The sequence below is a fragment of the Lactuca saligna genome, chromosome 9, assembly GCF_052625555.1.
Source record: "Lactuca saligna cultivar CGN05327 chromosome 9, ASM5262555v1, whole genome shotgun sequence".
Classification (NCBI taxonomy): Eukaryota; Viridiplantae; Streptophyta; class Magnoliopsida; order Asterales; family Asteraceae; genus Lactuca; species Lactuca saligna.
The window spans coordinates 140,462,959-140,487,773 of record NC_136425.1 but is presented as its reverse complement, the minus strand read 5'-3'; positions in this window follow the sequence as shown (position 1 = coordinate 140,487,773).

Below are 24,815 nucleotides of genomic sequence, written 5' to 3'. Positions count from 1 at the left end.
AATTTTTTGATCGTAAGTTTTTCTGCTAATTTAAAATTCAAGTGTGGTTGTGCACCGGAACTTATTCTGCAAAAGACAAAATATATTACTTTCATGGGAAAAAATTAATCCAAATAACACTTCATTGCGCATTGGTTGAAGTGATTTTTGCATCCAAATCCCTTCTTAACACATCCACGTGGAACCAACAATTAATATAATAAGAGAAAAACCATTTGTACGAGTGACAAGCAAGGTTGAATTAACCGATTTCAAAGGATAATCAAGAGAGCTCCACCATCTTCACGCCAAACAGGGCCAATAAGGGGGATTTTGTTAGAGACTCTACAAGTTTTTGAACTTTCGAGAGCAAAAAGACATGAAGCATGATCTTTGAATGAACCACTACCAACTAATCTTCCATTTAGAAAAAGTGTCATTTCCTTTCCCGAAATCTCTGCGCATCAAAGATATAAACTCAATGCCAAAACTAGACATCTCCAAACCCCTACAATTGAAATGCTAGATAAACAAAACGAAGGTTACAGTCCGACTATGAATGCTTCTAACTATTCGACACCAAATAATCCCTTTATCTACTAGAACTTGCCAAATCCATGTCGCATCAAGCGTTTTGAGGGATCCAATACCAAGACCTCCACCACCTTTGGGAGCAAGAACCTTTTCCCAATCAACCCAACATATTTTTTGTTTTTTTTCACTATCATGGCACTTAATTTTCCTTCTAGTTGATTCAAGTTTTTTTTTTTTTTTTAATCACACAAGCCCACATTAATTTCCTTCTATTTGATTCAAGATTGTTTATCACACAAGCGGGAAATTTAAAAATAGTAATATAGTACAAAGGAGGACTTCCCATAATGGATTTTACGAAGGTGAGATGACCCCGAAGGATAGGTTAGACTCTTTCCAACTAGAGAGCTTGCATTGAAAACAAGGTACAACTAGGTTCCAATTATTTTTAAATTCATGTTTGCTCCGACCGGGAATTCTAGATATGTAAATGAAAATGACGTTGCATCACAATCAAGGATTCTTGCGCACCGAGAAATCTCCTACCCGACACAATAGTTCTGAATACTTTGGATTTATGAAAGTTCACTTTTAGTCCGGATGAGATGCGAACAAATCTAAAGATATAGACCATGTTTTTGAAACTTGATCATGACCACTCACCCACAAAAAACGCATCTTAGGTGTAAAATATATAATATATGGTGGTGTTGTTTTTTGGGCCTTAAATCCTAGAGAACAACTCGTTGTTGCATGTAAATCTCATTGCCACGTTAAGACCCTCCATAAAAATAAATAAAAACGAAAAAAGAGGACCATCTAGGCCGACACCTATTGTAATAGGGAACTCCTTTGTTGGGGAGCTATTTAACAAGATCGAATCATGAGAAGATGCTAAACAACCTAAGATCCATAGCCTCCATTCGGTCTAAACCCCAGTTGATTAAATCAAATGCTTTATCAAAATCGACTTTAAATAGGAATGTCTTCTTTTTAGCTTTCCTAGCCGACTAACAAAGTGTAACAGCCCGAAATTTCCAGGTATTATTTTTGGTGTATTTATGGAGAATTGTGAGTGGACTCGGCGAGTTGAAGCTCAAACTCGCCGAGTAGGATCACGATTTTGGACGTGGGTTCGCATTTGGACTCGGCGAGTCCACGCTGTGTAATGAAACCTTATTTCCCAGGGTTTGAGACCTTCTTAAAGGGCCTTATGGCCGTCATTTGTGCTCACCAATCCATAGAGAGAAACCCTAGAGTGCTTGAGCGTTTTGAGAGAGAAAGGAAGCCATTCTTGACCTTTGTGGTGTTGTTTAGCAAGAAGAAGGAGGTCCTAGCCAAGAGGAAGCAAAGGAGGTTGCTATACTATGGATTTGAAGCTTAGATCATCGCACTTAAGGTATTATTTCAACTCATCTTATGTTTTATGAAGTATATTTGGATTTAGGGTTTCTTTTGGCCTTTGTTGGGTTGATTTGATGCCCAAATAGTCCCTTTCTAGTGATGAGGCTTTGGATCTGGATCCATAGAGGTCCTGAGAGCCTCACTCATCAAGCTTTATGAAGAGCAATGGAGGTTATGACCTTGAGTTGTGGTATTTGGGACTAAATCATCATATATGGTCATATAGATGTTGTATGTACATCAAGATAGCAACTTTACGTGATAAATAAGCTTGGAAGGATTGGATCTATGAGTTAGTGGAATAGATCTGACCTCAGGAGTGAGTTTGAGTCGTTGCATGGCATGGACTCGCTGAGTCCAAGAACAGAATCGATGAGTAGCATGAAGATTGCCCAGCACCACTCAGCGAGTGGTCTTGCCAAATTGAGGGATTAACTCAGTGAGTCAGGGAGAGTCAGAGTGGGACTCGCCAAGTTGTTCTTGAGACTCGGCGAGTTGAGTCGTGGAGGCCCCACAACTCATGCCAGGTGGAACTTGTCGAGTTAGGAGAATACTCGTCGTGTCAAGTGAGGATCCCAGGGAAATCAGTGTATGCGTATAGACTCGCCGAGTCGCTATAGTGCACTCGCCGAGTCCGGTCAAAGTTGACCGTTGACCATGGACCAGTGTTGACCTATGTTGACTTGTTAAGGGATAGTCAACCTTAGTTGGGAAAGTGTTAATTAGAGATGTATTGTGTTATAGGAGGACTATAGCTCGGGAGATCGAGCACTAGTGATTTCAGGGATTTACGAATTACCGAGATACGCGAGGTGAGTCTTCTCACTATACTTTACCTTGAGTAGGTAAATAGAGTTATGTGATACAGTGCTTGTATGCTATATTTATATGTTATGTGTTGCGCTGCATTATTCTTTGTGATTTATGTTGTGCATGTTTACAATGTTAGAACCTGAGGGTTCACAGAGTTTGGGTGCACGGACCCACAGAGTTATAGCCTCGAGTGGCTAATATGTGTTATATGTGGTATTTTGGGGAACTCACTAAGCTTTGTGCTTACAGTGTTTGGTGTTATTTGTTTCAGGTACTAGTGACGACCGTGGGAAGGCGTCGGTTTGATCAGTACATACGCATGGGATTTATGATTTTGAGATCTTGGGATTTTTGTATTACTTGGATTGAATGTTCAAATATGGTTGTTTTATGAATATTAAGCGAATTATGTTTTATAAAATTTGAAAATTTTGTTTTGAAATTTACGGTGTTACAAGTTGGTATCAGAGCCTTGGTTTGAGGGATTCGGGTACACCTTCGGGAGTATTTGAACTCAAACTGAGGATTTGGAAAATATTTTCAAAAGAGAACCAAATTTTTCTAAAAGTAAAAGATTTTTAGAAAAACTCAGAGAAGAAACGTGTGTACGATCAGTCAGTGCCCGAATGGTGATTTCCAAAAATACCCTTATATTATATGTTTATGAAAATTGATATGATGTATTCTCTTGCTAGAGTAGGCTAGGTATTCCTATTAGGACTAGAGTGCCCTGATTTGTGATGCCTTAGCCTAGGGAGAGGTGAGCTGCTATGAGATGCTTGAGAGTGAATAGGTAGCAACGAGGAGCTTATGAGAGATCTGTTAGAGAGTGATAGAGTACTTGGAAATTGGGATCCGAAGAGGAGGATTTGGGGTGTATACTGAAACGGTGTGGACAGTAGTATTGGGCCCGTACTACTGAAAGCACCGGTGCGGTATACGGTCCAAGTAGGAATCTTCGGAATGCCAAGGATCAAGGAGGGATGAGTTGTCGAGTGTGAGTATGCTCAAGCGGATTCTAATTTATCATATGTTGTATTTCAGAGGTTGATCATGGTGAGGACACGTCATATGTCGGAGGGTGTCGGGGCTAGTGATGAGGAGATTCGTCAGATTATTTACGAGGAGGTGGCTGCGATCATCAGGGCAGAGATACCAGAGATGTTCGGGTCTATTAAGACCGCGCTGATTGAGACATTCGACGAGCGTTATGCTGCTCTTTCTAAGGCTACTGTTGCGGCGGCCACCGCAACTGTTGCTGCCGCAAGGCCGCAGGGTGGTGATGCGTTGCTGTTCCGGGAGTTCAGCAACACAAAACCACCAGAGTTTGATGGGACCCAGGACCCGGTGGCGGCTATGAGATGGATTTATGACATAGAGGGGTGTTTCTTCACTTGCTCATCTCCTGAGCATTTGAGAGTACGGTTCGTGCTGAACCAGCTTCGCTTGAGAGCGAAGGATTGGTGGAAGTTTGTCACAACACACTTTTCGCATGCTGAGCTTGCAGCAGTGACCTAGGAGAGGTTCACTGCCATGTTCTGAGATGAGTACGTTCCCCAGGTGGAGAGGGAGCGTTTGGCCCAGGAGTTTCTGACCCTCAAGCAGGGCACTGAGTCTGTTACGGTGATTACCAGGATGTTTCACGAGAAGGCGATGTTCTGCCTTGAGCACGTGTCCACTGAGCAGGCACGTATGAGCCGGTATTTGAGTATCTTGAGGCGAGACATTCGGGAGTTCGTGGCGAACTCCGCATACCGGACATTTTCTGAGCTTCAGGTAAATGCCCAAAAGAGGGAGATCGAGCTGGAGACTGTGACAACTGTCAAATTTCGGTCAAGCCAAAGTCAACTAAAGTCAACAAGTCAAATCGTTTGACTCAATTTGCCCTTGGGTACTAGAATTTACATTATGAAACTTCTACATAACTCTCTATTCTAATGAGAAATCATAAAGCAAAAAGTGCGAACACCTAGATCTCCTTAACCTAAAACTGTGGTACGTGGCGAGCCAAACCGATAAAACAATGTTGCATACTCATCAGGAGTGTGTAAGATCCTTAAACAAGGCTTAACAGGGTTTACGGACCTTGCCTTGCGAAGCCAGACACTCACAAATGCCACACTCGAAACCTCTCTCAATTGTTTTCACTCTATCTCTCTCTATTTGAAATCTCTCTAAGTATGTGAAACCTCTCCCAAAAGTCTCCTTGTATGAGAAATCTCACCAAGAATATCAAATCTCTCCCAAATCTCTCCAAGTATATGAAATCCCTCTCAAATATCTCTCTGTATGAGAAATCTCTCCAAGAATGTCAAATCTCTCCCTAATCTCTCAAAGTATGTGAAATCTCTCGCAAAAATCTCTTTGTATGGGAAATCTCCCCAAGAATGTCAAATCTCTCCCAAATCTCTCTAAGTGTGAGAAATCTCTCCCAAATCTCTCCCAAAAGTTTCCCGTAACTTTTTAGAATCATTCGGGTCATTCCGACCCTTAACCGGGTCAAAAACGGCTTAAAACGAGAAAAATAGGCTTTAGGAACCGAAACCAAGAAGAGAGGCCTCTTAGGACCAGAACCGAGCCTCTGTTGGCTGAGGCATGCGAGACCGAGCCTCTGTCTCTGCCCCTCTCGGTCTCTGCTCCTTCTCTCCTCTCTGTTCCCTTCTCTCGCTCTGTCTCTGTCGCCTCATCTGTTCGCTTCTCGCTCTGTCTCTACCCGCCTCTCTGTCTCTTCCCTACTCTCGGTCTCTACTCCGCCTCTCTGTCTCTTCCCTACTCTCGGTCTCTACTCCGCCTCTCTATCTCTTCTTCCTTCTCGGTTCCTCTCCTCTCTCTTCTCCACTCTCGGTTCCTGCTTTCTCCCTTCTCCCTTCTCGGTTTCTACCCTCCCTCCTCTCGGTTTCAGCATCAGAAGGCCGAACCTCGGCCAGAATTCGGAAAATTGTCACTTTTAGCCCATTTTTGATATTTTTAACATTTTAAGCCCGTTTTTCGTGATTTTAAAGCGGGATTTTCTCTAGAAATTATATTTTAACATAATAAACCCTAAATATTCATAATTTAAACATATTTTGATGAAAATCATTATCTAAATAATAAAAATCAAATGGGTGAATTATTAAAGGTGGAGTGTTGACTTTGCCTTATCCAATGTCACAAGCAACCACCCCACACCCACTCTATGACCAGCCATACCTCCCCACCTTACCTAAGTCACATCAATGTCCCTTACACTCAAATTACACTCATTCCCACGTTTTTAGAGCTGGAACAAACATCCTCTCTCCTCATTTCACTCATTTTCTCTCATTTCACTAAGTATCAAACACCACTTTTCTCTCAAACTGTTTCTCCACCAAACTCGAGATTCAAGGCTGATTATCAAGTGTTCTTCCACATTTGGTAAGCATAATCCATTCTCCTTATGATTATCTCACTTATTTCCACTCAAATCATGGATATCTTACACAAACTCCATCATATTTGTGTTAGAGCTTCGAATCTTCAAGAGATTCTTCAAGTGTTCTTGGCTTGAACACTTCTTTTCTTCAATACTTATCTACTGAAATCACTCAAGGTGAGTTCATACCCCTACATTTTCATGTTTTCTCAAGTTTTCAGGGGGGGGGGAATACAAGTTAAGACACCAAGAACATAACTAAAATTTTCTAACAACCTTCATCAGAAAAGTTCAACTCCATTCACGGACTGTTTTGGGCATCTTAAACATTTTTGTTTTCAAAACTGTACAAGGTGCAAATAGTTCACGTTCTTAGCTTTAAAATTGCTACTTTCACATCTCCATACGATTTTTCTACAATTTATGGTGATTTTTACAAAACTGCCTATCATTTCAAACAACAATCCGGACCAGTCTGTGATTTTGGACTTATTCACCCAAGTTGGAGGTCCTTAAAAATCGTGATAAAAATTATGAGTAAACTAGACACATTTTTTGAACTCTCAGAATTTACGGATCTAGTTTTCGACCTTGTATGATTTCTCTATGATTTTTCCAAAACATGGCAGAATGGCTAAAGTTAGCCAACAGCATGAAAATATCATAACACTTTGTAATATGTTGAGCAAAGTGTATAATGATAAGTTCTAATTATTAAATGTGTTTCTTTGTTAGTTTATCATCATGAACTGAAACTAAGTCATTCATAATAAATATTATTCATTCATTTTAGAACACGTATATTAAACTGTAAAGGTTTAGTTTGATAAGTTCATAACACTAATACATTTTCATAAAAGAGTTTCTACATATTACATACATTTTAGATAAACTATAATAGGTATAGTTTATGATACATCACTCAACACACTCGTACAAAAAGGGTACATTCATACAAGAAAGATTTATATTCACACACATTTCACGTAAACTTGTTAACCTATATAGTGAGACTCTCTCTCTCTCCCCGTACGTCCGAGTGCGGGATATAATTCCTGGTAGTTATAATCAGAATCTCCTTAAGGGAGAATGTGATACTTTTATATAGATCTATATTGGGTTTGACACCCCACACCTTGCTGCTAGCTACAGTTGGACCTGCAGGTCTACGGGTGACAAATGTCATTTCAGTTTTCGCGACGCCTGAGAACGTCGTGGCAGGTTCACATAGTCATAGTATGATTATAGCGACTCACATAGGATATAACAATCCATAAGTTTACGGGATTTTATTTTTAAAAACCTAAATGAGTTTTATGTCGATTTAAAATCACTTTTTATCTCTATGAGTACATATTTTACTGTACACTTTTGGTTTTGGTAGTTACGACTACACATCATTTGAAACCACATTTATACCTTTAAGTATGGTCAATACTTGTTATTACTCGGTCCTCTAATTTAGGACTACATATATATAATGTATTAACAAACATGAGAACGTACAGAAATTTCATTTAATTCAAAAGCGTCCATGTCCATTTAAATACATAACATTTTCTATTAATAAGAAAGGTTACTTATACATTTTGGTCTTCAGTAATAAGACTACATTACACTGATTTTAAAGAAAATATCGGATTTTCTGGATACATATTCTAACGCTTTTACAAGGAAAACGATTTACTTTTCTAACGAAATCTCTTATGAACTCATCAACCTTTGTGTTGACACTTTTCAAAACTACTTGTATTCTCAGGAATTCAGTGAAAACAGGAAATCAACAACATTTTGAGGATGGGACAATAAATCGTCAAACAGTTCATTTTGTATCATAATGTAATTGATGTGAATCATGTAAACATGTGCTTTGATGTAACGTTTTCAAATATATTTGTGTTGGTTGTATTTACTTTGAGCACTATCATATTCATTGTTGTGACACTCTACATGAAGTCATCCACCCCGGACGTTTCCGCCATCCTTGGTTTGGGGGTGTGACAGAGACTCAGGCTAAGGAGGAGGCTGAGTCTCAGGGGAGGGATCGGCGACCGACACAATTCCAGTCGACAGCCAAGCGGGCCAAGCCCGCTGATCCCAAATTAGGGAGCCAGAAGGGCCGCACTTGTGGAAAGTGCGACAAGGGTCATGATGGAGTATGTAGATCTGGATCTTGCTACAAATGTGGCAAGGAGGGGCATATGGCCAAGGACTGCCCCAAGGGGTTTGCACTGTGTTTCCACTGCAACCAGACCGGACACCGGAAGGCGGAGTGTCCACAGTTGCGAGGATCCGCTCAGGGAGCACTTCAGGGATCTTCCCCTGCCGCCATCAGAGCTACCGAGAGTCGGCCAGTGAAGGCCGAGGTACCGAGGGTACGTGGGAGAGCATTTCAGTTGACTACGGAGGAGATCCGTGCAGCGCCCGATATCGTGGCTGGTATGTATTCTTTCGTGTATTTATTGTAATGCTGAGATATTATGCTTATATTATGTTATGCGTAGGTACTTTTCTTGTGAATTATGTACCTGCCTTGGTATTATTTGACTCGGGTGTGAGTCGGTATTTTGTATCTTTGGCTTTTAGTCAGCACATCAGTGTTAGTCGCGAGGCGCTGAGTTGGCCTTTGAGAGTTTCCATAGCTGACGAGAGGGTGATATATGCCACAAAGGTGATTCGTGGATGCGTACTCGAGATTTTCGGTGTTGAGTTCCCGATCAATCTGGTTCCTATTGCCATGAGGGATATCTGTGTTATTGTGGGCATGGACTGGTTGAGCAGGTTCGGTGCGGTTATCGACTACGAGCGATAGCTAGTGACCATACGAGACCCTAGTGGGGAAGTTCTTATAGTGTACGGCGAGGGTACCCGTTCTGGATCAGCGTTTTGTTCGGCCGCTAGGGTGATGCAGTGTCTACAGCAGGGCTATAAGGGTTTTGTGGCGTACGTGTTGGATACGCGGGATGATTCCAAGAGGCCGAGGTCGGTAGAGGAGGTTCCTATAGTGCGTGAGTTCCCGGATGTCTTTCCAGAGGAGTTGCCGGGTGTGCCTCCCATGAGGCAAGTAGAGTTCGGTATTGATTTGATCCCGGGGGCCGCCCCTATCGCTAAGGTGCCTTATCGTCTTGCACCTCCAGAGATGCAAAAGTTATCCTCGCAGCTTCAGGAGCTACTGGGGAAAGGGTTTATTCGGCCGAGCAGCTCGCTGTGGGGAGCGCCTATTCTGTTTGTCAAGAAGAAGGATGGTTCACACCGGATGTGCATTGATTACCGGGAGTTGAACAAGCTGACGGTCAATAACCGTTACCCGTTACCGAGGATCGACGATTTGTTCGACCAGTTGCAGGGAGCATCTTGGTTCTCCAAGATCGATTTGAGGTCTGGATACCATCAGGTGAGGGTGCGAGATGAGGACGTCCAAAAGACAACGTTTAGGACGCGTTATGGGCATTATGAGTTTGTGGTGATGCCTTTCGGACTCACCAATGCCCCGACAGTGTTCATGGATCTCATGAACCGGGTGTGCACGCTGATGTTGGATCGGTCGGTGATTGTATTCATTGATGACATTTTGTTATATTCGAGATCTAGAGAGCAGCATGAGGAGCATTTGAGGGAGATCCTCGGAGTTATGAGATCGGAGAGGCTTTATGCGAAATTCTCCAAGTGTGATTTCTGGTTGCGAGAGGTCCAGTTCCTAGGACATCTTGTTAACCAGGAAGGGATATTGGTCGATCCGGCCAAAGTTGAGGCGGTGATGAGTTGGGAGGTGCCGAGGTCACCCTCCGAGATCAGGAGTTTTCTAGGGTTGGCTGGTTATTATCGGAGATTTATCAGGTATTTCTCTAAGATCGCAGTGCCACTCACTAGGTTGACCCGGAAGGGTGTCGCTTTTTCATGGGGCCCCAAGTAGCAGGCCTCCTTTGAGACGCTTCGCCAAAGGTTATGCGAGGCCCCGGTGTTAGCCCTCCCGGAGGGAATGGAGGACTTTGTTGTATACTGTGATGCATCGATCTTGGGGTTGGGAGTGGTGCTGATGCAGAGAGAGCATGTGATAGCATATGCATCGAGACAGTTGAAGCCTCATGAGACGAGGTATCCCACCCATGACCTAGAGTTGGGGGCAGTGGTGTTCGCCCTCAAGATTTGGCGCCACTATTTGTATGGGGTTCGGTGTACGATATACACGGACCATAAGAGTCTGAAGTATTTAATGGATCATCCCAACCTAAATATGCGGCAGAGGAGGTGGTTGGATGTGGTTAAGGATTACGATTGTGAGATCCTTTACCATCCAGGCAAGGCTAATGTGGTAGCCGTCGCCCTGAGTTGCAGGGCGGAGAGCGCCCCGTTGCGAGATGTATGTTTGCGATTGACCGTGATGACTTCGGTGTTGGACACCATTCGAGGAGCACAGGCTGAGGCAGTGAGGTCTGAAAACCAAAAGAGAGAGCGAGTTGTTGGGTTGGTATTGGAGTTCGTTACTGATGGTCGGGGGCTTATGACTTTTCAGGGGCGTGTTTGGGTACCGTTTGTAGGAGGAACGCGTACCATTTTGATGGAAGAGGCTCATCGGTCGAAATTCTCGATCCATCCTGGGGCCACTAAGATGTATTTGGATTTGAGGAGGGAGTATTGGTGGCCCTGTATGAAGAGGGATGTTGCGTGGTTTGTTGAGAGGTGCTTAACCTGCCGTAGGGTTAAGGCCGAACACCAGAGACCGCATGGTAAGTTGCAGCTGTTGGAGGTTCCTGAATGGAAGTGGGAACAAATCACCATGGATTTCATCACCAAATTGCCAAGGACTGCTCGGGGAGTTGATGCAATTTGGGTGATTGTGGACAGGTTGACGAAGAGCGCTCATTTCGTTGCTATCAGCGAGAGTTCTTCCGCAGAGAAGTTAGCAGAGATGTATGTGAGGGAAGTGGTATCTCGGCATGGGGTTCCGATCTCGATTGTCTCAGACCGGGATGTACGTTTCACTTCCAGATTCTAGAAGAAGTTTCATGAGGAGCTGGGTACTAGGCTGCATTTTACTACTGCATATCACCCCCAGACAGACGGACAGAGTGAGCGGACGATTCAGACGCTCGAGGCCATGCTCCGAGCATGTGTATTGGATTTTGGGGGAAGTTGGGATACGTATTTTCCCTTGGCCGAGTTTTCTTACAACAAAAGCCATCATTCGAGCATCGGCATGCCACCCTTTGAGCTGTTGTATGGGAGGAGGTGTCGGACCCCCTTTTGCTGGGGAGAAGTCGGACAGCACGTTATAGGCAACACTGAGATTGTACTTCAGATGACAGAGCAGATCCAGCAGGTCAGATAGAGGTTACTGACTACTTAGAGTCGACAGAAGAGTTATGCGGACATACGCCGGTCCGAACTTGAGTTCCAGGTCGGCGACTTTGTGCTCCTGAAGGTCTCTCCTTGGAAAGGAGTGATCCGATTCAGGAAGAGGGGCAAGTTGGGGCCCCGATATATCGGACCATTTCGGGTAGTCGCGAGGGTAGGCAGGGTAGCCTATCGTTTGGATTTGCCAGCAGAGTTGGGGCAGATTCACGACACTTTCCATGTGTCGCAATTGCGGAAGTGTATAGCCGATGAGTCGACAGTGATTCCATTAGAGGATATTCAAGTAGATGCGAGCCTGAATTATGCTGAGAGACCAGTGGCAATCAGAGATCGGAAAATCAAAGTTCTGAGGAACAAGGAGGTACCTTTGGTTTTGGTTCAGTGGCAGCATCGGAAGGGGTCCGAGATGACTTGGGAACCGGAGCGTGAGATGCGCGAGCAGCATCCGGAGTTATTTGCAGAGCGAGACTTCGAGGGCGAAGTCTAGTTCTAGTGGGGGAGAATTGTAACAGCCCGTAATTTCCAGGTATTATTTTTGGTGTATTTATGGTGAATTGTGAGTGGACTCGGTGAGTTGGAGCTCAAACTCGCCAAGTAGGATCGCGATTTTGGACGCGGGTTCGCGTCTTGACTCGGCGAGTCCAAGAGTGGACTCGGCGAGTCCACGCTGTGTAATGAAACCCTATTTCCCAGGGTTTGAGACCTATTTAAAGGGCCTTATGGCCGTCATTTGTGCTCACCAACCCATAGAGAGAAACCCTAGAGTGCTTGAGCGTTTTGATAGAGAAAGGAAGCCATTCTTGACCTTTATGGTGTTGTTTGGCAAGAAGAAGGAGGTCCTAGCCAAGAGGAAGCAAAGGAGGTTGCTATACTGTGGATTTGAAGCTTAGATCATCGCACTTAAGGTATTATTTCAGCTCATCTTCTGTTTTATGAAGTATATTTGGATTTAGGGTTTCTTTTGGGCTTTGTTGGGTTGATTTGATGCCCAAATAGTCCCTTTCTAGTGATGAGGCTTTGGATCTGGATCCATAGAGGTCCAGAGAGCCTCACTCATCAAGCTTTATGAAGAGCAATGGAGGTTATGACCTTGAGTTGTGGTATTTGGGGCTAAATCATCATATATGGTCATATAGATGTTGTATGTACATCAAGATAGCAACTTTACGTGATAAATAAGCTTGGAAGGATTGGATCTATGAGTTAGTGGAATAGATCTGACCTCAGGAGTGAGTTTGAGTCGTTGCATGGCATGGACTTGCCGAGTCCAAGAACAGACTCGGTGAGTAGCATGAAGATTGCCCAACACCACTCAACGAGTGGTCTTGCTGAATTGAGGGATTGACTCAGTGAGTCAGGGAGAGTCAGAGTGGGTTCACAGGTGGACTGAGTCAAGCTGGGACTCGCCGAGTTGTTCTTGAGACTCGGCGAGTTGAGTCGTGGAGGCCCCACAACTCATGCCAGGTGGAACTTGTCGAGTTAGGAGAATACTCGTCGTGTCAAGTGAGGATCCCAGGGAAATCAGTGTATGCGTATAGACTCTCCGAGTCGCTATAGTGCACTCGCCGAGTCCGGTCAAAGTTGACCGTTGACCATGGACCAATGTTGACCTATGTTGACTTGTTAAGGGATAGTCAACCTTAGTTGGGAAAGTGTTAATTAGAGATGTATTGTGTTATAGGAGGACTATAGCTTGGGAGATCGAGCACTAGTGATTTCAAAGATTTACGAATTACCGAGATATGCGATGTGAGTCTTCTCACTATACTTTACCTTGAGTAGGTAAATAGATTTATGTGATACAGTGCTTGTATGCTATATTTATATGTTATGTGTTACGCTGCATTATTCTCTGTGATTTATGCTGTGCATGTTTACAAAGTTAGAACCTGAGGGTTCACAGAGTTTGGGTGCATGGACCCACAGAGTTATAGCCTCAAGTGGCTAATATGTGTTATATGTGGTATTTTGGGGAACTCACTAAGCTTTGTGCTTACAGTGTTTGGTGTTATTTGTTTCAGGTACTAGTGACGACCGTGGGAAGGCGCCGGCTTGATCAGTACACACGCATGGGATTTATGATTTTGAGATCTTGGGTTTTTGTATTACTTGGATTGAATGTTCAAATATGGTTGTTTTATGAATATTAAGTGAATTATGTTTTATAAAATTTGAAAATTTTGTTTTGAAATTTACAGTGTTACACAAAGCTTAATGATTATAATCAGAATATCCAAAATGTAACATCCGAATCCCGATGTATGAAATTTTATTTAAATCGACTTTAAATAGGAATGTCTTCTTTTTAGCTTTCCTAGCCGACTAACAAAGCTTAATGATTATAATCAGAATATCCAAAATGTAACATCCGAATCCCGATGTATGAAATTTTATTTATATTTGAAAACCTGGTTGGCTACAACGCGGTGATGGTATGACCACGACGTGGTAAGTTGTTTTGGAACCGTGCATCTTAAATGAGTGCTACGCCGTGGCACTAAGTTGGAAACGACGCGACGAACATTTTGGGCCAAACCCTATTTCTCGGGCTTTAAGCCCTATTTAAAGGAAGTAAAGATTGTGGTTTCCTTCACCCTCAGCCTCCATCACCTTCAAACGACTCCTTGTCCAAACCTTAATTCTTTTGGAAGTTTTTTTTGCTCATTTTGCAAGTTCTTGGTGGGTTTAAACGAAGACGAAGAAGAGATGGTGCCTTGATTCAACAAACAAACCTTTCCTTAACTTATGTGCATCTTATGGCTCTTTGTAACTCCTCAAATTTCCATCTTTTAATGCCTTTCTACTTAGATCTAGGCTTTATGTCATTTTATGGTCCCTTTGATGTGGTTGGTATGGGTTGAAGAGATAAAGTTTGCAAATTTATAGATCTAGGCTTTATGTCATTTTATGGTCCTTTTGATGTGGTTGGTATGGGTTGAAGAGATAAAGTTTGCAAATTTATAGTTTCTCAATGTCCCAAGAGCATTATATCTCATAGATGTAGGAAGTGGTGGTGAATTGGAAACCTTGCTTTAATTCTATGTTATATTGCATCTTTTGACCTAAATTTAGGAAAAGGACATGCATGGGGTATGCATGTTCATAAAGTTTGTATTTTTAGGGATCATTAGGGTCCCTAAAGTCCTTCTGGAAGATTTAGACTGAATACTTCATGGATTAAGTGCTTAGTGATTTAATCTTCTGCATTAAGTTGCCTTTTTGGACCTTAGAATTTAGATTTCGGCTTAAAGGGATGTCTCAAGGGATAAAGTTGGAAAATTTATCCATTAAGATCATCGGAAGAATCAAATCTGAGCTTTAGAGCTCATGGGACTGGTAGAATATGGCTTAATCCATTAATTTGTTTGACCCAACTTCCACGATGTGGCGTATAGGGAAACGTGCGTTTGTTTTGTCCTTATTAGGCCACGACATGGCGACCCTCTGAAGTCAACTTTGGACAGTTAAATTTGACCGTTGACTTTGGGTATTAACTTTGATTTACACTGAATTTTGGTCCAAATAACTAGTTTTGAAGGTTAGACTAAGGTGGGACCTTGTTTGATCTAATAGGTGTTGTAGTGCCGTTCGCGTTGTAGTGAGCTGTGTTGTTAACTGATTCCATGAGACAGGTGGGTCATCTCACCATACTGTGTATGATTCTAGTTGTCTTTCTGACACTTGCATGTATATGTTAGGCTGGGCCCATTTGTTATGTGTTGGACTGGATCCATTTCTTATATGTTGGGATGTGTCTATTTCTTATATGTTGGATTGGGCCCATTTGTTACATGTTGGGATGGGTGTATTTATTATATGTTGGGCCCATTTGTTATTTGCTATATGTTGGGCTGGGTGTACTTATTATTTGTTATATGTTGGGCTGGGTGTATTTATTATATGTTGGGCTGAGACCATTTATTACATGATGGTCAGGGCCTATTAGTATGGTATGTGGTATTTTTGGGATCTCACAAAGCTTTGTGCTTACGATTTTGTGGTTTAACATTTTTAGGTACTTCCAGCTCCAAAGGGAAGGGCCCGACTGGACTACACTACATCCCCTTTATGATTTCCGAACCGATGTTTATTATCTGCCTCTGATGGATACGATATATTTTTACTATGATTGGTCTTGAAACATATGATGTAATGATTTGATGGTTATATAAAAAGATTTATCCGTGTTTTTGGGACGTTACAAGTTGGAACTACACTTTCAGAGACTATTTTATTATGCTTGGTACATAATGTATTTGTAATATAAAACAATGTTTGTTTTCGAACAATGTATGTTTTAATTTAGCCTACCTAAATATATGTATGAGTTTAATTTATGAATGATTGACTATTACTTAAATCATTTTTCATAATGATCACCTTCATATTCGTAAATGATTAAAATTCTTTTTATGCGACTAGATCTCTTAATAAGAATTATAAAGTAAATATCAATGTTTTATAAATAACAAGTTCTATATGCAAAATACTTTGGACTTAAAATTGTTTTAAATCAAACTCATCTTTGACATTGCTATTGTTGGATTAGGTGTCTAAGCCCATAATTGGTATGTACTTGACCCGATAGCAGCATAGTCCTTTTGGGTTGCCTTCACTATAGTAACTTGACAGGATGAATAATGAGAAAGAGGTTGATAAATGATTTATTAATATATTAATTAAGAAATCATATTATTAAATTAATACTGATTAGAAATTAATTTGGAATTAATTTAGTGATTAAAAGAGATTGATTAAAAGAACGGGGACTGATATTGAAAATCACTGATAGTTGCAATTGGGCTGATGGATCTCCTTGGAATATGGTTGGACGAAATCTATGGGAAGCCCATAGAGAATTCGTCCAAGGAGTATTCTAAAAGGTTTCCATGGGCTGCTTAAGGCTTAAGAAGTCAAATTAGGGTTTCCACCTAAAACCCTAGCAGCAACCAGTATAAATAGACCCCATGGCTTACAAAATATGGCCCCTATGCTTCTAAGAGAACCCTAACCAATCTCAATAAGCCTCCATCCTCTCTCTCTCTCTCTCTCTTGTTCATCTTTTTCTTGCGGTGTTTGTGACTTCATTAGAGGTGTAACAATTGAGGCACTAAGCTCTTGAAGGTCAAGATCAACCAATCAACAAAGAAATGTATTCTTCTAACTTTGGTTTAGTTAGTGATTTTGAAAATATGTATGCTAGATTAGGGTTCTACTTTGGAAAATTATTATGCATGTATAACTTGAGAAAAACCTAGATCCAAATCAATTAGGGTTGCATGTGCACCATAGGAATGTTGTAATGCTCAAAACCGATTAGTGGTATCAGAGATTAGGGTGTTTTTCTGTTATATTTGATGCTATTGTTGTTTTTCAAAGCTGGAACAAAAAAAAATCAATTTTGGTTTCTGATTGTAGAACATTACGAGTCCTATGATGGACTCGATGAGTCCATGCACTGGCTCGACGAGTTGGTTTGTCAGATGGCAGATTTTTCGAATTTTTAGCCTAAATTAGATTTGTATAATTACCATAAGTTGTTTTTAATGATTACATTCGAATTTTCTAATGTGGTAATGTATATCCTCATCTAATTGAAAGATAATTGTCAAGTTTTAAGATAATTATGAGATTTTGTGAAATTAATTATTTATAAATTTTGATTTGAACTTTCTTACCAAGTAAAATAGATAAGGTCAAATTTATAATAAGGATAAATTATATGATTAATTTAATTGTTTTAAAATTTGATCTAAAAGTTTTGAAAAGTTTCAATACTTGCCCTCAAGTTTTGGAATTTAAAATTTGATTAAAAGTTTAATTTTGAAATATTAAATTCTGAAACCCTAGTGTTTTAAAAGTTTAAAATACAATAAAATGTGTGTGTGTGTGTGTAAGATGAGTCAGTCTTACCGTTTGTAGGCCTCATTCACGAAGCCGATCTCTAAGGGAGATTTAAGGAAACTGCCTATAAAATGGCAATTGAATGGGTGTCCACTCTCACCCACCACTTCCTTGATTGGTGGAGGGTCGTCAGCCGAACGGGTAGGATAGGATATTAATTTCTCATTAATAAGTATAATGAATATTATAAAGTAACTAAATGTTTTTATAGATTACCAATCTTGGTTACTTTAGGAAAAATGTGAAAATGATGCTAGTCCATGAAATTACACTTTGCACCTTGTCAAGTCGTTAGTGGAGCGTGTGTGGTTAATCGGCACACTAACTTGGACTAAAAACGGTGTTGAAGGGTAGCTCGAGAATTATCATAGATCAATGGAGTGTGTGTAGTTAACTGACACATTGATTAGGTGGTAAATGTCTCGAGAATGCCAAGCTAATTTGCATGGTTATTCACACCTTGTTTGTGATCCTCGGTATCCTAGTCACAAACTTGAAGGGCATAATCGAGATTAAACATGCCATTGAAAATTTCAATGAATGTCAAAATAATCTAGGAATTTCATTTCATTTAAAACCTAATTGTTCGTTTTGTTTTTCGTGGTGGAATTGGTAAATCGTCATTTACCTACCTTCAATATAATTTTCAATTGGATTACGACATCCCTCTTCCGAATTGTTAATTATAATGTTGGGTCCTAACCTTAATATTTCATTTGGATATTATATTAAGGATTGCATATCTAATCTAAACTTTGTTCCTTTTTCTTTATAAACATTTGTGGGAGGGTCACCTTCGATGGGTCAAATTTCAATGATTCGATCCGAAACATTCGCATGGCCCTTTGATATGAGGAGAAAGAATACGTCCTCGACGAAAAGCTCAAAGAGATAGATGAAACCAAAGCTTTTGCTGAAGAAATAGCTGAGTATAGGGCTCACAAAAAAGACGTGACAAAGGTGTCGTGTATAATGGTAGCCACTATGACTCCTGAGCTCCAGTGGTTCTATGAGGACTACTGGCCTTACGAGATGTGCCAAGATTTCATGGAAAAGTACCATCAAAGTGCGTGTCAATAAAGGTACGAGATTTTTGCCTCATTGATAACGACCAAGATGAAAGATGGAAAGTCCATCACAAGCCACTTGCAAAGGATGCAAAGGTATATGGATCGTCTGCTCAAGTTGAATGTCAACCTTGACGAAGAGTTGGCGATTGATATCATTCTCCACTCTTTTACCTCCCTGTTATGATTATTTCAAGATGAATTCTCATATGAACAAGGAGGAAGTCACCTTGAGCAAACTTCAAGGTCTGTTAATAACGGATGAAGGTGGACTGAAAGGAAAAGCTGTCGAGTAGCTGTTGCCCCTGTTCTCACTATAGGACAAGAAAAAGGGAAAAAGATGAAAGCTCCCTCTAAGATCCACAAGGTAAAGTCCCATGATGGATCCTCATCAAATGGATCCAAAGGTAAAGTTGGTTCTGCCACTCCCTCATCCGATCTTAAAGAAGCAACGTGCTTCTACTGTCACGAGAAGGGGCATCGGAAACGAAGTTGCTCGAAATACTTGCAGGACATCAAGGATGGGAAGATAAAGTCCTCCTTCGTAGTTATTTATACTATTCACTCTAATAACTCATCACGTTCTAGTTCTTGGGTCCTTTATACAGGATGTGGTTTTCACAATTGTTCTGATTTGTAGGGGCTAAGAAGAAGTAGGGATGTGGAGCATGGAAGATAAGCCTGATAATGGAGAATAGGAAATCGTTGCCTGTCACCAAGATCATGATTTATTCTTTAGTGCTTAGTACTGGGTTAGGATTAGACTTGAATGATTGTTGCTACTCGTCAGAGATGACGACGAATATTATTTCTTTTCATGGTTTGTACAAACAAGGTTTTAGATTTTCATTCAATAATGAAATTGGTTCTATTAATGCTTTCTATAATGGTACTTTATATTTTGAAGCAGTGCCTTGTAATGGTGTATGTGAAATTGTGATGGTTGTAGAAAACTTAGGGAATAATGTGTAGCATATCGATTCGTCTAATGGTTTAGACAAGGCATGCTTGTGGTATTGTCGTCTTGGACATGAAAACACGAAGCGTATAGCCCAAATCCAAAAGGATGGAGTGTTGGAGTTGTTTGACCAAAAGTCGGATGACACGTGTGAATCTTGTTTGCTTGGAAAGATGACTAAATCACCTTTCACTGGTACTTGTGAAAGAGGTGAGGGATTGTTGGATCTAATACACACCGATGTGTGTGCGCCCTTCAAATCCACCACAAGGGATGCTAATTGCTTCTATGTTACGTTTACTGACGATTATAACATATATGGGTATATCTACTTAATCAAGCACAAGTCGGAAACCTTTGAAAAGTTCAGAGAGTTCAAACAAGAAGTGGTGAATCAATTGGGCAGGAATATAAAGATGCTCAGATCCGATAGGGGTGGTGAGTATCTTAGTATTGATTTCCACGACTATCTTAAGGAATGTAGAATTGTTTCATAATTAACACCACCTAGGATACAACAACTCAATGGTGTGGCTGAGAGGTGCAATCGAACCTTGTTGGACATGGTTCGTTCCATGATGAGTCGAGCTTCGCTACCTATCTCATTTTGGGGGTATGCCTTAGAGACTGCTGCCCTTATCCTTAGTCCCAACTAAGAAGGTTGCCAAAACACCTCACGAGATGTGGACAGGGAAGGTTCCCTCGTTGGCACATATCAAGGTTTGGGGTTGCGAGGCTTTCGTAAGACGAGAGACTAACGACAATCTTGAACCTCACAGTGAGCAGTGTATTTTCATCGACTACCTGCAGAGAAATCCTTTGGATATCTTTTCTACAGACCGAGTGACAACTTGGTATTTGTAGCAAGGAGAGGGGTTTCCAAGAGAGAGAACTCATATTCCAAGAGGATAGTGGAAGGCAAATTGATCTTGAAGAGCTTCAAGAGTCAAGCGATGAAGGAACCTCTAACACTAGCGCTCAACTTGAGGAAGAGATTCTCGTTGAACCAGTTGACGAGTCCTTACCTCTTAGACATTCCAGTAGAGTTAGTGTTCCACCTGTGTTGTACGGTTTCCATATAACTACTCAAGGTGATACGTTTATCAGTGATAGTACACTGATAAATTTGGATGAACCTAACAACTACAAGGAAGCTATGGCAGTCCCAGAGTCTGCTAAATGGAAGGAGGCAATGGACAGTGAGATTCAGTCCATGTTTGACAATAAATCTTGGAACTTGGTTGACAATGTACCGGGTCGTAAGACGGTCGTGTGCAAGTGGATTTTCAAGAAGAAGACCGACATAGATGGGAAAGTGCATATGTTCAAGGCATGATTGGTTGCAAAGGGCTTTACTTAAACCTTGGGGGTTTACTATGATGAGACCTTCTCACCAATGGCCAATATCAAGTCTATTAGGGTTATGTTGGCCATCGCTGCGTTTCATGATTATAAATTTGGCAGATGGATTACAAAACCGCTTTCCTTAACGGGAAGTTGGCTGAAGATGTTTACAATTGTTAGCCAATTTTAGGGATGCCAAATACCCCCAATAGAGTATGCAAGCTTGAGAAATCCATTTATGGATTGAAACAAGCGTCTCGCAGATGGAATCTTTGTTTTGATTAGAAAGTCAAAGAGTTTGAATTTTCGAGAAGTGAGGATGAGTCTTGTGTGTATCTCAAGGATAGTGGGAGTATAGTTAGCTTTCTAGTTTTGTATGTTGATGACATACTGCTCATAGGAAATGACATCCCGACCTTACAAGAGGTTAAGTCCTAGCTTGGGAAGTGTTTCGCTATGAAGGATCTTGGGGAAGCTGCTTATATTCTTGGGATAAGGATATTGAGAAACAAAAGTAGGAGATTAATAGGACTTAGTCAAAGTACTTACTTGGAAAAGCTACTGAAAAGTTTTAGCATGGATAATTCCAAGAAAGGGGAACTGTTAATCCAAAGCAATACCAAGTTGAGTAAGACTCAAAGTCCGAGTACACATGCCGAGATAGTGGAAATGAGTTGAGTGCCATATCCTTCCGCGGCTGGCTCGATCATGTTCGCTATGACATGTACTCGCCCTAATGTGGCTTTTGCGTTGAGCATGGTTAGCCAATATCAAGGGAACTTGGGTAGATCTCATTGGACTACAGTAAAGAACATTCTTAAGTACCTGCGAAGGACAAAGGACTAGGTCCTTACACTTGGTGGTTGTGATGATTTGAGAGTGAAAGGGTACAGTGACGCCAACTTTCAGACCGATAGAGATAACTTCCGCTCTTAGTCAGGCTGGCTATTTACCTTGAATGGAGGAGCGATTAATTGAAAAAGATCCAAGCAGGAGTCTGTGGCTGATTCAACGTACGAATCAGAGTACATAGCAACGAGTGAAGCATCAAAGGATACAATATGGTTGAAGAACTTCATTGGAGACCTTGGAGTTGTACCAACCATAAATGAGCTTATGGATATTTTCTATGATAACGAAGGAGTGGTTTCCTTAACCAAGGAACCAAGGGATCATGGTAGATCCGGACACATCAACAGAAAATATCACTTCATCAAACATTTGGTAGAAGTGGGACTCCTCATAGTCAAGATGGTATCATCGGAGGAGAACCCAACAGATCCTCTCACATAGGGTCTGAGTAGGGTTAAGCACTTACAACATGTGAGGAGCAATGGTCTGAAGGATGATATTAGTTTTAGTGATTAGATAGATGTTTAGAAACTTGTAATAGATAAATGTAATTGACATTTGATAAATAAATAAAGGAGATTTATTTATGATTAAAGTTTACTATCTTCTGTTCATTGTTTACTATTGTTAAACTTTTGCATGTTTTACTTCCATAATAATTAGATTGTTCAAATTATCCACAGTTGATCATAATTTGGGAGTAAGTATTGAGGGTAGATTGTCATGAATTAGTTTGTAGATTGTCTAGGTGCTTAGACATAGCAAAGGTTTGCTGCAGCGTTCATGAGTACTTCTGAAATAGGATTTGAGTATTGGATTAAACCCAAACTCATTTGAATCACTTCATGGAATTTATCATGAGTGATTGTGAGATGATAATATCGTATAATCTTTAAATCAAGATATATGATTTATTGTTTACAAGTTGGTTATGCATTGATAATGCATAAACGTATCAATAACTTGATGTTATAAAACATGTTGTTGTGAATGATTTGACGAGTAAATAGTACAAGCATATAAGTCAAACTTTATCTGTTCCTTTTATCCTAAGAGGGTAAAAGCAATATCTTGGGCCCCTGGACGATTTTACGTTAACTAATGTGACAGGCCCGGTCAGGACTAAATTGATGTGTTCAATTAAGTTCTATGTGAAACAAATCAGAAGTCGGGAAACAAAATGTTGGACATTGAGAATGATTATGTTCCATGTCTTTGTCCACACGATATATTGAAGAATGGAGGATTATATGATCACTTATCTAAAGGATGCGGTCATTGACTAGGTCAGAGTTCGATAACGGATTTTGAGAGCTACGATTGTTAATTGGATTTTGAAGTCATACTTGTAGTTATAGTTATCAGTCTTAACCAAGTGGGAGACTGTTGGATTAGGTGTCTAAGCCCATAACTATAGTTGGTGTGTACTTGACCCGATAGTAGCATGGTCCTTTTGGGTTGCCTTTACCATAGCAACTTGACCGGATGAATTACGAGAAAGAGGTTGATAAATGATTTATTATTATAAGAATAATATATTAATTGAGAAATCATATTATTTAATTAGTATTAATCAGAAACTAATTTGGATTAATTTAGTGATCAAAAGAGACTGATTAAGGAACGAGGACTGATATTGCAAATCACTGATAGTTGCAATTGGGCCGATGGATCACCTTGGAATAAGGTTATACGAAATGTATGAGAATCCCATAGAGAATTTTTCCAAGGAGTATTTAGAAGGTTTCCATGGGATGCTTAAGGTTTAAGCAGTCAAATTAGGGTTTCCACCTAAAAACCTGGCAGCCACAAGTATAAATATAGCTCGTGGCTTACATAATTCGGCCCCCTATGCTAATAAGAGAACCCTATCTGATTTCAATAAGCCTCCATCCTCTCTCTCTCTTGTTCATATTTTGCTTTTTGTGTTTGTGACCCCATTAGAGGTTCAAAAATTAAGGCACTAAGCTGTTGAAGGTCAAGATCAACCAATCAACAAAGAAAAGGCATTTTTATAATTTTTGTTTAGTTATTGATTTCAAAAATATGTATACTAGATTAGGGTTTTGCTTTGGAAAATTATTACTCATGTATAACTTGAGAAAAAGCTAGATCCAAAGCAATTAGGGTTGCATGTGCACCATAGGAATGTTGTACTGCTCAACACCCATTAGTTATACTTATTATATAAATGACATTCACAAATTCCAACTTCAAGAAAGGGATCCTTGAAGGTAGATAATGTGGTTTATTTGACATATGTAAATCTTATTTATATATAAAGGATTCCTAATGATATTTTCACTAATTAGTAGAGAAAATAAATTATTAAGGAAGTATACACTATGGTGTATGACTTCTTTTCTAATGAATGTCAAAGATTTATCGTAAGTGTAACGCCCGCAGATCCGGGCTAGTCAGTTTAGAGACAATAGGCATCAAAAATGAGTTTTTGATGGAGGATTATTTAGAAGGAATAAACTTAACCAATTTTTAGAATATTTCTCAAGGGTTCCATAGATATAAAGAACGCCGAAATCCGAGTTATAACGAAGATGTTATGGTCCGTCGAAGTTTTACGGCAAAACCAGCACGACTCCGAGAGACGTAAATAGTGAATTTACAATGGAGGAATTTTTAGCCTTAGTGATCTAAACCAATTTTTATTATACATTAAACTGAGAACATCCATAAAAAGAACGCCCAAATCTGACTTTGTATGAGGAAGTTATGATTTTTCTAAGATTCGGCTTAGCAGTGCACGACCCGAAACTCGAATTTTAGTTAGAGTGGTTTTTTGCTTATGCGACCTAAATGAGAGTTGAAGATATCATTAATAGGAACTCAACGGTAAAAAGACAGATGGAAACGGAGTCCGTATGAAGGAGTTACGAATTCTTCGCGGTCATTTAACAGTCTAAACTCCTCCTACTGTTAAATTTAAGATCAGTCAAGATTTATGTAACAGCCCGGATCCCCAGGTATCTTCATTTTCTTATATATTTTGGCATTCTGTGAAGGGACTCGGCGAGTTGGTGGTTGAACTCGTCGAGTCGGGTCGCGGTTTTTAGCGCGGGTTCGCGTCCGGACTCGGCGAGTCCAAGGGATGGACTCGACGAGTCCGCGCTGTTTAATGAAACCCTGATTCCCCGGTCCTAAGCTCTATTTAAAGGACCTTATGGCCCTCATATGCGGCCACCTTGAACCC